The sequence below is a fragment of the Lygodium microphyllum genome, chromosome 16 (assembly GCF_053477565.2).
Source record: "Lygodium microphyllum isolate KBCC chromosome 16, Lygodium_microphyllum_v1.1.10, whole genome shotgun sequence".
Lineage (NCBI taxonomy): Eukaryota > Viridiplantae > Streptophyta > Polypodiopsida > Schizaeales > Lygodiaceae > Lygodium > Lygodium microphyllum.
Window position 1 is genome coordinate 140,309,934 of NC_141150.1, and position 14,691 is coordinate 140,324,624.

At 43.4% G+C, this 14,691-nt stretch overlaps 1 pseudogene; it reads right to left on the reverse strand.

The window, feature by feature from the left end:
* Positions 1-14,314, reverse strand: part of LOC148023506 (putative pre-mRNA-splicing factor ATP-dependent RNA helicase DEAH5 pseudogene) — a 75,671-nt pseudogene extending 61,357 nt beyond the window's left edge.
* Positions 14,315-14,691: the final 377 nt, after the last annotated feature.

A 14,691-nucleotide genomic window follows, 5' to 3' on the forward strand; every position in this document is an offset into this window, starting at 1 on the left:
GTTCAAAACATAGTGAGATGTTACACTTCTTGCACCGTGACATGGAGAGGTGCCGCGGGCCCAGTGACATCATTTCAGATATCTTTGACCAAAATGGGAAAGAGGTTTGACCACAGAGAAGCGCCCAAAAGAGTAACAGTCCAAAAACGAGTTGTTCGTGGTGAACGTCGTCATACCCTCTGCACATGCACATGACGTACCAGGCAGGCGAAGCCAGTTTAACTGCACAGTTAGAAAGGGTGCACCATTTTCCAATTTGGCGCACATGAGGTAAGCTCGTCTCATCTCCATTGCATCTCTTTTTCCATGTCTGTTCTGTAATAGGCATCCTTTGCTTGTGCCACGTGTCTCAGTTGAACTGTGAAATGGTGAAACATAGAATTTTCCCACCGTTATTGGGCCTCTCCTAGTTGAAATGTAGTTTGCCTGCCACGTCAAAAAAGGTCTCACCACGGTGACCTTTTCGAGCCTGTGGTACTTCATCTGCGCAGCACGCCAAGTCTCGACAATGGACAAGGTCTCGCTCTCCCCCTCCCTGATGTACACATATGTATGCATGTATGATGTACCTATACCTTAAAAAAAAAGGTTCATATGGGTGTATATAGGTAGAATATTCAATATCATCTACAAGACTGCATGGCATATGCACATTGCACATACATATTACATAATATATTACATTGCACATACATATTACATAATATATTACATTGCACATACATATTACATATTCTCTTTATTTTGCTTATTTTCAGTGGATGTTTATGTGAGATTATGGGGCCACCTTTGATAATTAAAACTTCTATGGGTTTTTTTAAATTAAAGCTACTCAGATATTCCAAATATTTTTTAAAATCACAATATAATAGAAGTTCGAATTTTTCGCAATGTATTATTGTTTTTTTTATTATATATGTCTTGTGTTCCTAACTTTCTATGTTTCTTATCAACTTGCACTAAAGTTTAGATAGCTAAGATGTCACCAAATATAAAAGCTAGTAAAAGTTGCATCCCATCTACTCTGTTACTTGAAAAGGCCTCCCATCTCTTTGGAGAGCTCATCCATTTTAATGAGCGTCAGGAAGAACCATTATCATCTTCCTCTGTTATTATTATACTTGAGAGCTCATCCTTGCTGGCTTTCTTTGGGAGGAGGACAGCATGGATGGTGGTGAGCAAGCTCTTGATAAAGTACTCCGGTAGCTCAGCAATGTAAAAGATGACTGTCCATGTCCACTTGCACAAGCTGCCCATGATAGTCTTCATGTTGATAACCATAAAAAGATGAGTCCCAATTGTGATGCCCATAAGTAGGAGTTTGCATTGGAACTTGCTGATCCGCTTGCCATGTTGAATTGGGATCATGGGAAGTTGTAAGAGAAAACTTCTCAAAAAGTGAAGTAGCCTCAACAACAAACTTGTCAACCTTAAGAGAGCATTGTTCAATCCCTTTCCGCATTTGCACAAGGTCATCAAATAATTCCCTGTCAAGCTTGCTGTCCAAGTGTCCCATAACCACTCCTTTGGCCATAACTTGAGAAGTATGTGTCCAAATGACACGGTTCTTGGATCTAGATGAAATACTTGATCACTAGACACTTGGGTTATTGTTAGAGATCATCCCCTGGACATGCATTTTCCTCATTCAGGCTGTGTACATATGTATTTTCCAGCCAGGCAGCCATTCGAGAGTGTTAAAGTGTGTGAAGCAGATGTGTTGCCACATCAGCAGGCGACTATGCAGGTGCCATGTCAGTAGCCATGTCATCAGTGCCACGTTAGCTACCACGTTGCAAATCAGGTCGGACAGGTCAGCAGATCAGGTCGGGCATGGGACGCGTGCCAATTCGTTTCCCCTCCGACCCTTCACCGTCGACCCTGCTCCACACGCATTGACCCGTCACCTCTCGGCCCGTCCGAGCCCCGCGACCTCTCAGCCCTCGGCCCTCCCTTTCGGCCCTTGGTCCCGTCAGCCTCGGCCCTCGGCCCCTGCCCTTCGGCCCCCGTGTCGTCAGCCCTCGGCCCCTACCTTCGGCCCTCGGCCTTGCCATCTTCCTCGGCCCCTGCCTTCAGCCCTGGGCCCTTGCCCTCGGCCCTCGGCCCCGCCCGGCATCTCCCCTCGGCCCTATCGCGTGCGTCAGCCCCCCGCCCTGCCATACTCCACCATCATCCTCTTGCCACCTCCATGACGCCATCGGGTCTCGCTAGGGGGTCACACCCACTAAGTTCCTTCCTAGTCATAGAAACAACCTTTACCCAAACTTCTTGATCTCGTTTGACCACATGTCTTGCATCAGCTATCATTCTCGAAGCAATTTGAGAAACATGGACAATACCCTTTTTGCGTGCATGAAAGCTGGAGAGTTGTACGAAGCAGCCATTATCCATGACTCTAGAAACCCTGCCATGGTACAAAGCAAAAAGCTCTACCTCTTTAGGGGCACCCTTAAAACCTCGATCTCCTCTCTCTCCAACTCATCATTTTTGTCATGGTTCCTATAATGATCTTTAGCAGCCCTATCATAACTGTCATGGTGGTCATGTTTCTAATCATTCCATTTGGTATTCCTATCCCCGTCCCTGTCCCTGTCCTTGTCTCTACCCCTGCCATGGAAGGGAAAGAATGCTGCTATCAACACCAAAGCGTTGGCACTACCCCTGTCTAGTTACTGACAACAATAGGATAACAACACTGCAATGATCATTTTGAGTAACTCCTCTGCTAGATTAATTCTGTAGCCACCAGATCATGCTGCCTAGAAGCAAAGTCATCACCTCTTTCAGAATAAAATGACAGCCACTAAGTCACCTCTTTGGGAAATGGGTGTCATGACAAGGGAGTCTAAACCAAGCTTGGGATTGTAGACATTCTGTTTTGCAAATCCTGGGTCAACTACACAACAAAAACCCCTCTTCGCCTAACCTCAAAAAACTATAGTCTCCCACGACAAGGCAAATCATCACATATTGAGAATTATGGTGATTCTAAGTATGATCGACTTCTTCCCTATAGTTTTTACAAAAAACCCACAAAAAGAAAAAGAAAATACCACAAATAAAAATAAGCAGTTTCAAAAATCTTCATAATACTCGGTCCAAAAACTAGACTATTATTTATATCAAATGATAAGAGTCTCAAGAGCTACAAGCTCAGTCTCTTGCTTGTAAGAACATTAAAAGTTTTTTAGAATAGACACAATACATCCAAATGTCTTATTTAGGCATAGTTCAACCGACATATGTCATTGTAGACGTAAAAGCTTCCTTCGGGTATCGGTAGCAATAGGTAAAAGCTTCCTTAGGGTATCGGTAGCATACTCTTTTCTTACTCCAAGAAAAAAATTACAAAAATATTTTACTAGTTCCCATGAGAGAGGGTACAAGTAGAAAAAAACACTTAATAAAAACATAGCTAGAACTTGAAATAAGCTAAGCTACAAAACTTAAAAATGAGCTTGTAGCCAAATGTCAACAGCACTTGAACTCCCATAAGAAGTATCTTGCCAAAGACAAGTTGCATGGTATCATTATATTATAACAAGCCACATCACATAAACATACTTGCTTATAAACCCGCAACCCATAATCTTCATAAAAGCGCACAATTTCAAGCAACCAAGCATCCTCTTGTCCTCCTCTTCCAAAAAAAAATTAGCACAAGATTTCAATAGTTGCCCATAAGAGAGGGTACAAGTACAGAAAATAAAAGGCCAACCGATCTTGTATAGTTTCTTCAAAGTTGAAAGACAGGATCAAGCCAACAACCGTAAGGTTTTGAGAAGGTATCTAGATAACTTCAATTTGAGTACGGTTCAGCTATTATTGTCAAAGTCTCTCATTGGTTGGTCTTTTGCCACGGAACTTAAGTCTGTCTTCAAAGTACTTTAGCTCACTTCCTCATATTTTCACAATAGTTCCAATCCAACATTGATTAGAGAACACAACGTAAAATGCATCTATCCCAACAAAATGCACCTAAAATGGGGGTGGTCACTTTCGTAAAAACACAAGGTTGCCTGGAGTTGTCGCTCAACTAGCTGAGCTAAAACACTTAAAAGTGAGCCAGCAACCAAATGCCAACAGCGCTCCAACTCCTATGAGAAGCATCTTACAAAAACACAAGTTGTATGGTGTCCTTACATTATGACAAGCCACATTACATGATCATAATTTCTTGTAAGCCAATAGCCCATAATTCCAAGTAGCCAAGCATCCTCTTCGCCTGCTACAAAAATAAATTAGCTCATTATTTCCAAAATTGCCCATAAGAGAGGATAAAAGTAGTTAAAAACACTTAATATCATGGCTACTTTGGAGTGGGACACCTTGGGGTAGTATGGGCTGAGTAATCACATTGCAATCCCTCTGAGTTCTGATTTTGGGCTTGAGAGGGGAGTGTTCAACCAAAATAGGCACATTATAAAAATTAACCTTCATTAGCAATTTATTACAGACTTAAATCTCAACTTTTTCAACCTTTATTAAAAATTACCAAAGTGTTTATGTGCCATAAGCGAAAAACTTAAATCTGTGCCTCGAATCTTAGTGGGTATATTGAACGTTGGATAATCCTTAAAGATACATTATGGCTTCTGATACTTGATGGGTATGATGATGTTCTTGGTACTTTATGGATTTAATATCGACATGAAAGGTTTAGTTTGATGAGTTTTTGCCTCAAGTGAATTTCTGTGGTTGATAGATTATGATGTCTTATTGAGTGGTGGTCTTAGGATCGGTTCATTGAATTGCAGTGTCCTTATGTTTCTTTGATGGTGGTTGTAAGAAGTATTGAGCTGGCTAGAATCCGCACCAGCTAAGTTTAAGCACCAAACCCCTACCCCTATCTGGCGCTCAAACAAGCTCCACATGCTTGAAACGAGAAGATAGACTTGTTTCTCCAACTAAGATTGAGATATTGGCATTCCACGACCAATCCATAGCTTTATATCCACACTTCAAATGGGGCACGAGCCTTGTTTATTGTCCTCTATGTGAATGATTTGATCTTGATAGGTGACCTTGCCCAAATGGTCAAGCAAACGAAGGCAACACTTCATGAGAAGTTTAAGATGAGGACATGGGACTTCACTTTTTCTTAGATCATGAGATCTATCATACTCTAATGGGGATCTTCTAAGTGAATGATTTGATCTTAATATGTGACCATGCCCAAATGGTCAAGCAAACGAAGGCAGCACTTCATGAGAAGTTTAAGATGAGGACATGGGACTTCACTTTTTCTTAGATCATGAGATCTATCATACTCTAATGGGGATCTTCATCTCCTAGCAGTGCTATGTGCAAGCGCTCTTGACTACGTTTGAGATGGAACGTTACAAGTCCATATGAACTCCTCTAGATCTAAACTAGAAGGCCACAACCCATGTTAATTCACCTTTAGCGGATGCTACCTCTCACATGTAGCTGATTGGGTCCTTGATATGGTATTGAACACTTGTATTTTGTATTTTGCTGTAAGTTTATTGGTTGGGCTCATGAATGACCAACAATGAAGCCGTTTGCTTGAAGAGTTATAGGGGAGGCTTTATCATCATCTCAGTGAAACGGAATGCAAAGACTAAACGTAAAGAGCCAAGTTTTGTTGAAGACTCTTCCATTATGTACATAGCTGAGCTAATTTTCTTGTGTTATGGCCAAGTTAGTTTTGTGAGAGTGCGCAATGGAAGAAAGAACACGAATACAGAGATAAAAAGAGAGAGAGAGAGAGAGAGCAGAAAATAAAGAAACAAATGTTGCACTGGAGATTAATACAATGATGTGGACTAGTTCCTGCACACAACCCAAAGCGTCAATGAGGGTACCAAATCGGGCTGAGATGAATGGCAGCATCAATGTCGGAGAGGAGACAGAGACTGGGGTACTAAAATCTACAAGAAGTTTGTGGGAATAAGGAGAGGGGCTACTATATATAGCCCACATTAGCAAAAATTGACCAAAAGTGGCCTCAAAAAACAAGCCACTTTTGGCTTATGTGGGCTATATATATATATATATATATAGTAGCCGTCGGCCTCCAAAAACAAACCAACTCTCCCAAAAGTGGCCGCCAATATGACACCACCCCCAAAATAGCATGCCTCCGTAAAAATGACCAGGCAGCCTCAGTAAGAGCTCATCTTGAACAGCCGGAAGAGGAAGACCCAACCCTGCACAGTCCATGGAAAGAGCAACTTAAGTACAACAAGGGGTATAGCTCCAGTACTAGGTTCTACTATAACTTATATCTTGTTTTGATACTATCTATTGATGTAACAACTCTTGAGCTAGTATTTTGTAATAAACTTAGAATTAATTAGGTCTGCACAATTATATTTAATTAGAATACGTAGCGGAAGCATAGTGGGTCCTAACCCATAGGTCTTAGAACTTAAAACTAGTTTTTCTCGAGATGAGGACATCTCGATTTCTCTAAGGGGGAGTGGATGTAATGTACCTATCCTAGCACCTTAAAGGTCAAAAAAGAAAATTGATAAAATTAATAAAAATTTTTACATATTATATTACAAGAACCATTAGAGCTCCTCGTCTTCTTTGGGTAGAGCAAGGAGAATAGACATATGTATGGATGGAAGAAGAAGGAGAAACTTTAAAGGAAAAGGAAGAACAAGAATAAGGAAGAGGAAGACGAAGAGAAAGAGGTGGTGGGGGTGAGCTTGAGGCTTGAGCAACAGGTGCCCAAGGATTGAAGCTTGAGGAGGAAAGCTTGAAGGTTGAGGGTGGAGATTGAGGTACAAGCGGGGCTGCTTTTATAGAGCCCCAGCCAAAAGAAAAGGCCTGGCCAGTAATTGTTGTCACCTTGATAAAATGCAAACACCAATGCAGCCACTTTGCCCCAAAAGATGCCACCTGATCAAAATGCAAGCTCCACGCTGCCTCTAGATAATGCTGCCTAGGAAAGGCGCAAGGTGGGGACACTCCATATATGGCCATCTAAGCTCCAAAAGATTGTGTTTGCAGCAAATGCAAGTAGTGCTAGATGGTTGGGGTTCTCCTCTGATAAGACGTGCTCTCAGTTAGGCAATGCTACCATGTGAGAGTTCGCAACGCAAGAAAAAATACGAATACAGAAAGAGAAAGAAACAAGAAAGAAAGTTATATTAACATCTTCGAAAGGCCAAATCGGCCTATGAGACCAAAAAGATTTTTACATCCAGGGAGTTTGGGGATTTCACAAGTCTCAATAAAGCTATCATCTAATGCTATGATAGGCTAAGTGGAAGAAAAACCAAAAAGGAGCACATAGCTAATAGGTACAAAAGTGATATACATGCCAGATACAGTGTGGAACCGCTCATGGAGCGTGATCATCCCAAAATATTTCTCACGAGTCTATCTAACATGGAGAGACTAAAGCGGTGGGGTATGGTCCCCTGGTGGCATTGTAGTATCCTTTGTATCCGCAACATGTGCCTCCTACAAGGGCGGGGGCCAGCTGGACGTGGGCGACAGATTCTACGTCTTGTGATGGCTATGTCAAGGGTGGGCCCCGGTGGCGGGGGAGGCTAGGTGGGCTAGTGGGGCCTCTATGGTGGAGAGGATAGTCGGTGCTTGGTAGAACTCTGTGATTGTGCGTTGGTGGGCGGCTCCTTGTCTCCGCTTCGAGGTCTGTAGGAGGTGATCTCTGTAGCGTTGTAGCTCCAGTAGGAAAAGCCCGCTGATCCTAGAAGTCCATCACTTGGAAAGTGACCCAAATCCCTCTCTGAACAGGCAGTGGAATCGCCCTCTGATCTCATAGTACACGAGACATCTGCATATGTAGTGTTTCTCTGTCTATGGTTCAAGCTGGCAGAGCTGGCAATTCTTGTCTTCTGGGGGGAGGGGGTTTGTACTATACCTGCCTGTCTCGATCCGCAACTAGTGTGAGGATGTGTGGATCTGTCCAATGGTGCATGGTACTCCATGAGATATGTGTGCATCCATGTAGCTTAGGCGAATAATGAACCCGAATGAGGATATGCGAATAATGAACCCGAATGGGGAACCCGAATGTGTGCATCCCAGAGTCAGTGCAGGAAGGTCACTATCTGGAAGAGAGCCTCTACTACTATGGGCGGTGCCCCCATCTCTGCTCTGATGATCTCATGTGGCACGAAGGGCTTACTCTGGATCATATGTGATATCATAAGAACCAAGGGTCGCTCCATCTGCTCCCATCCCTTATAGACGGCCTCCCCCTTGGGCAATGGTTGGTCCTGTGTGCTCCTCCTTGTGTGGTAGAGATTCGATCCCCATATGGGAACCCCATACAAAAGTACTAGCATGACCAAGGTGTCAAAGAGCCATAGCTTCCGATGCTCCTAGAGCTGTATGCGAGCACACTGGCTCTCCATTGACCCTAGGGCTGCATAGCCTCGTGTTAGTCTATCTTCTGTTGCTTTCCTCAGAGTAAAGCTCGGCCCTAAGAATGTTATCCCCAAATAGGCGTATCTCTGGACCACTTCTATTGTTTCTACGCCATATGTGAAAGGGGGTACTGATCGCCGGATCCATTGGGTAGAGGTGTTAAATATCATGACCTTGGTTTTCCCCAGGTTCGCTATAAGGTCCTTGTCGTGACAAAAGGCCTGTAGTGCATCCAGATGGCGCTATAATACCTCGGAGGTACTGGAGATGAGGACTATGTGGTCTGCATATAATGTTAGAATATCAAGCTCTCTCATGTGTGTTTGACCGACATGAGCTGGACACAGCTAGTCTAGCTATCTTAGTCAGGTACATTAAATAAGTCGGTGCTACTCCTGGTGTGAATGGTCTTATGACCTTAGGTTGTACTTTCACTATACAGTGCTGAATGAATGATGAAGTGTGTGAGAGGAAGCATGCTGCTTCACTCTGGTTATGATATCTTTCTGTCTCCATGAATTTGAACATGGTATCAGAGCCATGAATCGGCAAAGACTGTGTGCCTGGGAGTGTGGCATTGGACTTGCAGGAGCTGAAGTCAGAGGAAAGGAGTCAACTGTCATCTGCAGTGGTGAAGAGATCTGTCCTGTGGCCTTGACAACCATAGCTGGAAGCATGAAGGACTTCTTTCTGGTCTTTGTCTAGAAAGGCTTCTCAAGTAAGGTTAGTGGTAAGTCTTGAAGCCTATGCAAATGAGTATCAACACTAAAAACCAGCAGTCGTTTAAAACAAACGTGGCCTGGAAGAAAGCGCATCATGACAGGGTTGCGTCTGATGGAAGAAACGTGGATTTGGGGCAGCATTACTGTGCTAAATGAAGACCATCAAGCACTTTATGAATGCTAGTTATGTACTTGAAACAACATGGTTGGCTGAAGCAACATAGGTAGCTGAAGAAAAACGAAATTTCAGAGCTGCTGAACACGTGGTTTGCTGGAATGTGCCTGTCCTTCAGGAGTGGAACGACTGCAGAAGCAACATACTTAACCATTTGAGCCTTCTAGAGGGGATAATAATCAAGCATTAGAGCTTGATTTGAGTGAGCTTTAATGACCAGCCCTACAGCAGATGTAAAAACGAGTTGCTGACAGGTTGCGCCTGGTTCTTGATGCCCAAAATGGGGCTGCATTGACTACTGAAGTGGACAGATTTAATTCAGCACATACTTGACATCTTGTGTGCTTGCTTGGGGGTCTCCAAATGCTCATTTGGTCATCTACAAGCTGAACTGTTTGTCTGGGCTGCACTTATCAACAGGCTGCCATTGTTGGCTGGGATTTAAGATGCAAAGCACGTGTCAAGTGGAATACAGGCTGGATGCATACCAAGGAAGGTTCTTACCTTGCTATTGCCCCTGTGGGAGCTCATGTGTGAGCTGACATACAGTTGCATAGGTCTGAATAGATCGGGCTGAACAGTCATTGAAAGTACAGTGACAGTTTACACTTGTATGGTTTGAGATTTGGATGCTATTTGGCATGTACACTGAGCTTCAATGTAGCATGTGATGCTTGGCAGAAGACATGTCATTTTTCTTGGTAAATTTGGAGCTTTTGGTGGCCTGATCTGAGAGTTTGTGACAGGCTGAAAAGTGTCAAAAATTGCAGACATAAAGCACTCATTAGTTACTCTAGTTCTTACAAGAACTAGTTGAGTTCATTAGCCATACAGGTACTTGAAGGCTTGGTTTGTGACTGACAAATGCTTGCGCATTGGAGACTGAAGTGATGCGAATGTCTTATGGTTCATTGGGACTGAAATGAATCCCTGTTGCCAGTGCATTGGCTGTCTGGAACTTGGAATGTATTTACAACATTTGTATCTGCTGGTTATGTACTGTTGTGTGTTTTTATGTCTATGTATGGCTTGACACATGTACTAGCAGCCATCTATGAAGGTTTGGGACATGTATGACATGTATATTACTCAGTTTTGGGGTTGAAATCACTGCTGGTCACTCCCAGAATTACAGTTTTCAGACTGCATGTCTGTACCTTGCCAGTGAGGTTGGAAGAGTTTCAACTGAAGTAACTACATTGCATTTGTCTTGACTGTTTTGCTTACAGTGTATCCCACTTGTTGTGGACTGTTCTGGGGCTGCTAGAGGGTCGAAATACCCTTTTTTTTCTGCAATTAATTGCAGAAAATTGTCACATACAATTGCGGGCTGAAGTTTGTCAAGTTGACTTACTGGTTTGGAGGTAGTCAGGCAGTGTCTATAAAATGGCAAATGCTGATAGAACGGACAACATAACCCAGATTGTGGGAGAGAAGCTTGATAGCAATAGCAACAATTATATATGGAAGTTCCGCATGGAGAACTTTCTGATAGGCAAAGGCTACTGGGAGCTTGTCACTGGAGCTGAAGCTGAACCTAGGTTGCCTACTACAGAAGAAAGACCTGCAACACAAGAATAGCTGCGAGCTCATCGACTCTGGACAGAGAGAGCACGCAGGGTTTTGCACTGGCTGTCCTTGTGCATATCAGATGCCATGGTTATGCAGATTATGAATTGTTGCTCTCCAAAAGATGCATGGAACATCTTGGTCAGGTATTATGGCACTACTACAAGTGCAAGGAAGATCCAGTTAAAGAAAAAGTTTAATAATATGGAGAGAAAGAACAAATCCATTCAGGAGTATGTAACTGAGATAAAGACTATTGCGGATCAGCTGGCATCTGTTGGTTCACAGGTTGAAGATGAAGATATGGTTGCAGTGACCTTGAATGGTTTAGGTCCTGAGTACAAGTCCTTTGACACTTCAGTGTCTGTGCGGGCTGAAATGCCTGACTTTAATGAGCTGGTTGCATTATTGATTCATGAAGAGGTGAGGCTTGGCTTAGCTACAGGATCAAGCGGTTCAAAGAATAAGGATGCAGTTTTTTACTCAAATCAGCGCGGCCGTGGCAGGGGTTATGGATTTGGCTGAGGAGGCCAGCAGAATGCATCCTATGGCAATCAAAATCAGCAGCCATCAAATGCAAGAGGTCGTGGAAATTTTCGAGGCAAGGGGAGATCTAACTCCCGTGGTGGCAGAGGCTCATGGCAGCAGCAGCGTCAGTCAGACAATCCAAACAAAGACAAGGATTGTCATTACTGCGGCAAGTATGGGCATATTGCAAAGGACTGCTGGAAGAAGCACGGGAATCAGAAGGGTAAACAGCATGGACACTATGCTACGTCCAGTCAGGTAGATGATTCTGGTGATCGACTGCTTGCCATGCAATATGTCAAAGATAAGATTATTGAAAAATCATCTGATGATGCAGTGTGGTACATTCACTCAGGGGCGTCAAATCACATGACCCCTCACGGTGATTGGTTCACAGATATGGTGGCTGAAAAGCATGGCTATGTATGCACAGGGATGACACGCAGCATAGCATTGAGCATAAAGGCAAAGTGCCTCTTGTGGTTCATGATGGCAGGAAGAAAAAGCTGCATGATGTCTTGCATGTCCCTTCAATTACAAAAAACTTATTGTCTGTTGGTCAGATGACGGAGCAGAACTTGCAGGTTAGATTCAATAAGCATGGTTGCTTTATTGAAGAGTTTGGCAATGGCTGCAAGTTGATAGCTCGTGGTCACAGGCACGGCAGAATGTTTACTCTTGATGCTTCTTTGCTAGAGCTGAATTCAGCTATGTTTGCCCATGGTTCTGGCACTGTTAGGGATTTGGAAATCTGGCACAAGAGAGTGGGGCATGTCAATTTGCAAAGGCTGCAAACTATGCAGAAGAAACAGCTGGTCACAGGTTTACCCAAATTCCAATATTCAGATATTGGTCATGTATGCGAGGCTTGCCAGTTTGGTAAGCAGTCTCGATTTGCCGTTTGTCAGGCATGTAAGGCAAAGTACACGTCCATTGCAGTTAGTGCACTCTGATGTTTGGGGGCCAACTCATAATGCCTCTATGGGAGGTTCCAAATACTATGTATCTTTCATTGACACAACATGGCACGTCGTCCCCCTGCTTCACCCAACCCCAAAAAACCCCACTCCCCCAATATATGGCACACACACCCTCTCTCCCAAAAACCGCGGCACAACCCGTACACCCAAGCTCGACTCCGCCATGACATGGCACACACACACACATACATCCCTCTCCCCTCCCAACTCTCTTTTCTCAAAAGCCCCATTCCTCCCAACCCCAAAAAAACCCACTCTCCCATGACATGGCACACCTCTTTGGAGCTTTCTACTGTGGATGAGAGGGATTTACCTTCCCTTGGTGAGGGGGAGTCCCTTTCCCAAAGAAGTGGATTAGAGGTATCTAAGGCTTCTCAATCTCCTTCCCAATAGGATGAACCGATCACCATTCCTCAATGGTACCAGTGGCTCATGCAGGAGTCAGGTGTTACCCACTTTCTTGCTATCCCTTCAGGCGCACATAGATCAACAACCACAGGATACAATTGTCTTGCCTGGACCTGTTTCCCCAATCACCACTAGCACCTGATTTTCCTGAGCTGCTTTGATAAGATCATCCTTTAACTTATATATGGGAAGACTCTGTCTCTGTTCCTAACCATAAGTGGGTGCCTTTCCAAATGCATCCTTCTTTCACTCAGGCATATCGTAGGTAGAAAGACCAACACCACGAAGCTGCTGTGCCAAATGCCTCTCCCCCGTCTTTGGCATTGGATCCTCCCAAGGTCAATTCAAATCTTTGGGGATGGAGTCCAGCATAGTCCTTTGTTGCTGTTCTTGAAATTCTCTTCTCTCTTTTGCCCATACAAACTGAGTCATTACAACCCTTTGCAAAGAGCCATCTGGATTTTTCACAATCTTTACAAGGGACACATCAATAGAGTATGGAGTTTGTCCTCTCAAGAATGCAGGCTCATTCTCATTCAACTCTATCTCAAGTTCCTCTTTAGCACCTTCATCTTGATAAAGCAAGCCGCCACCATCTAGGTCATAGTTGGGATAATCCCTCACATCCAAAACCCCAGATGTAATGAGCTATTTAGCCTCCCATCTCCTTGGAGAGCTCATCCTTTTTAATAGGCATCGAGAAGAACCGTTATCATCTCCCATCGTTATCATTATACTTGAGAGGCCTTTCCTAGTAGAAGGAAGCTTATTGGAACGAGAAGGATTTGCTTCTTCATCCAAACTGCTACTTTTTATGGGAAGGAGATCTTGCCCTATTTTCTAGTCTACATCCCTCATGGAAAAGCTAAGTTTGTTCCCAGTCATAGAAACAACCTTTACCCCAACTTCTTGATCTCATTTGACCACATCTCTTGCATCAATTATCATTCTCAAAGCAACATGGAAAGATAAGTTTGTCCCCAGTTATAGAAACAACCTTTACCCAAACTTCTTGATCTCATTTGACCACATCTCTTGCATCAACTATCATTCTCAAAGCAACTTAAGAAACATAGAGAAAACCCTTTGTGCTCATGAAAGCCAGATAGTTGTATAAATCATCCATTATCCATGAGCATATCGTAGGTAAAAAGGCCAACACTACGAAGCTCCTGTGCCAAATGCCTCTCCCCCGTCTTTGGCATTGGATCGTCCCAAGATCAATTCAAATCTTTGGGGATGGAGTCCAGCATAGTCCTTTGTTTCTGTTCTTGAAATTCTCTTCTCTCTTTTGCCCATATAAACTGAATCATTACAACCCTTTGCAAAGAGCCATCTGGATTTTTCACAATCTTTACAAGGGACACATCAATAGAGTATTGAGTTTGTCCTCTCAAGAATGTAGGCTCATTCTCATTCATCTCTATCTCAAGTTCCTCTTCAGTACCTTCATCTCGATAAAGCAAGCCGCCACCATCTGGGTCATAGTTGGGATAATCCCTCACATCCAAAACCCCAGATGCAATGAGCTATTTAGCCTCCCATCTCCTTGGAGAGCTCATCCTTTTTAATAGGCATCAAGAAGAACCGTTATCATCTCCCATCGTTATCATTATACTTGAGAGGCCTTTCCTAGTAGAAGGACGCTTATTGGAACTAGAAGGATTTGCCTCTTCATTCAAACTGCTACTTTTTATGGGAAGGAGATCTTGCCCTATTTTCTAGTCTACATCCCTCATGGAAAAGCTAAGTTTGTTCCCAGTCATAGAAACAACTTTTACCCCACTTCTTGATCTCATTTGACCGCATCTCTTGCATCAATTATCATTCTCAAAGCAACATGGAAAGATAAGTTTGTCCCCAGTTATAGAAACTACCTTTACCCAAACTTCTTGATCTCATTTGACCACATCTCTTGCATCAACTATCATTCTCAAAG